The sequence below is a fragment of the Triticum dicoccoides genome, chromosome 5A, assembly GCF_002162155.2.
Source record: "Triticum dicoccoides isolate Atlit2015 ecotype Zavitan chromosome 5A, WEW_v2.0, whole genome shotgun sequence".
NCBI classification, from domain to species: Eukaryota; Viridiplantae; Streptophyta; class Magnoliopsida; order Poales; family Poaceae; genus Triticum; species Triticum dicoccoides.
In genome coordinates, this window is record NC_041388.1 from 431,937,159 (window position 1) to 431,938,998 (window position 1,840).

The 1,840-nt window shown below is 59.0% G+C and overlaps 1 protein-coding gene across 2 annotated transcripts in view; it reads right to left on the reverse strand.

Moving 5' to 3' along the window:
* Positions 1–1,316: 1,316 nt before the first annotated feature.
* LOC119302110 overlaps positions 1,317–1,840 on the reverse strand; it is a 16,492-nt gene continuing 15,968 nt past the window's right edge. For both annotated transcript variants that reach the window (XM_037579130.1, XM_037579131.1), the window contains one exon: positions 1,317–1,677. The gene's annotated coding sequence lies outside the window, so the exon portion shown is untranslated. The remainder of the gene's footprint in view (positions 1,678–1,840) is intronic.

A 1,840-nucleotide genomic window follows, 5' to 3' on the forward strand; every position in this document is an offset into this window, starting at 1 on the left:
GATTTTTCAACGCCGGCACCCAAAAATCAGCCCAGTCGCGCCCCCGGGAAGACGTTTTTCGCCGGTTTAGGCCGAAACTGGTGCCGGTGGACCCAGGCCGAACCCGGCACGTTGGGGACGCCCGGGGGCGCCGGGGCGAGTGATTTTGACGCAAAAGAGTTGCGGGCCTGCCGAGTCAGCGACACTCGCCTCGTCGTCCTCAGAACGCCTCGGTTTCCCGCGAGAAATCAATGGCAAAGTTGCCGCCGGTCAGCCTTCCATTGATTCACGTGCGGCGCGGCGACGCCCCCCTCCCGCCACGCGTACACACGGCGGCCAGCTATAAAAGCAACGCCTCCTCCTCGCCTCTGGCCACACCCGCCCACACCCGCCGCCGAGCTCTGCCTCGCTTCCCGTGCGCAGCCACCGCCGACGTTCCTTCCCTCTCTCCCCAAGCCCATCCATGATGATGGCCGAGCGGTTCCCCGACGATGGGGTTGCAACCAACGGCGTCGGCCTCCGCTCACTGCACGAGTGGAGGCGTATCTGTTCTTCGAGGCGAACATCCCGGTGTCACCGGACATGCGCGCAGGGCCGACGGGATGGAGGCTCAGCGCCGGTGGCGCCCCCATTCGCCCGGTGCCCGACGTCGACGTGCGCCCCGACCTCTTCGTCATCGAGGTCGACCGCGTGCAGGCGTCGCTGACGAAGAAGCAGCGCGCCCTCTTGCAGTACGTCGCCGACAACCACGAGTCATGGGCAACGTACTTCCAGCACCGACAGACGCAACGGCTGGCATCCACCAACGAGGCGCTAGTGGTGGGGGGCGTCATGAACAACGACGGTGCCGCCTATGGTGGGGCGCCCCCGGCCGCACGCTCCACGAGGTTCTCCAGTACCACAAGGGCGGCAACAACCCGCCGCTGGCAATACCTTGCCGCAGCCGCCGCCCGGGTCCCCCGCCAAAGCACCGGGCAATGAATGCCCAGGAGGTTCGGCTCCTCGTCTTCCTCCCACTCCTCCCGCTCCTCTTCCCACTCCTCCGGCTCGCCGGCGGTGTTCGGCGTCAAGGCCGAGCCCACAGCGGAGACGCCGCTCGGCCGACGCACTGGCAGCGCCGACATCGTCATCAACGAGGGCAGCAAGCACGCCTCCTCCTCGGCTCCTCCCCGCTACGTCAAACCAAAGACGGACCTATACAGACGTTATACGTACGTGCCCATCAGATTACGGTGTTTTAACCCAAGATGCTCACGTTGCTGCTTCGTGCGCCCTGCTTCAGAGCGAAGGCGCCAGGACTAACAGTGTCCCAGCCAGAAAATGATGCGGCTCAAATGTGAATATGAATACCACCCCAAGCTCCCACGTGATATCCATTCCATCTTTTAATCCCGTCTATGTGCAAATATTTACAGCGCCAGAATCAACTTGCACTTCTAAAGCAAGTATCTTCATCACTTCTTCCACCAAATGGACGGTCCTACCTTTTGTACTCCAAATGTCTGGTCAGGGGGAAATCTCCAAAATACCTACCTACGTCACAAGAACTTGTCTCACAAAATCAGTCGACGTGTCAGCTTTAGTAACTAACAATTCAAGCACCGCTACGGGCCTTGGCTGCACACCTCAAGGCAGCCACAGTATTCCGTGATCAGCGCATCATCATGCTAAAAGCTGCTAAGGATCATCCACTACCACCTGCACGGATAACAATATTATTAGCTTCAGGTGAATGGTCGGCATAAACATATGTAGTAAATGAGGATGCCAATATACACATTAGAGATGAATAAACAAAACAGAAGTAAACATGATGGGAGTGCTAGTATGTTTATGGACAGATCTTCCAAGACTCGCAAGC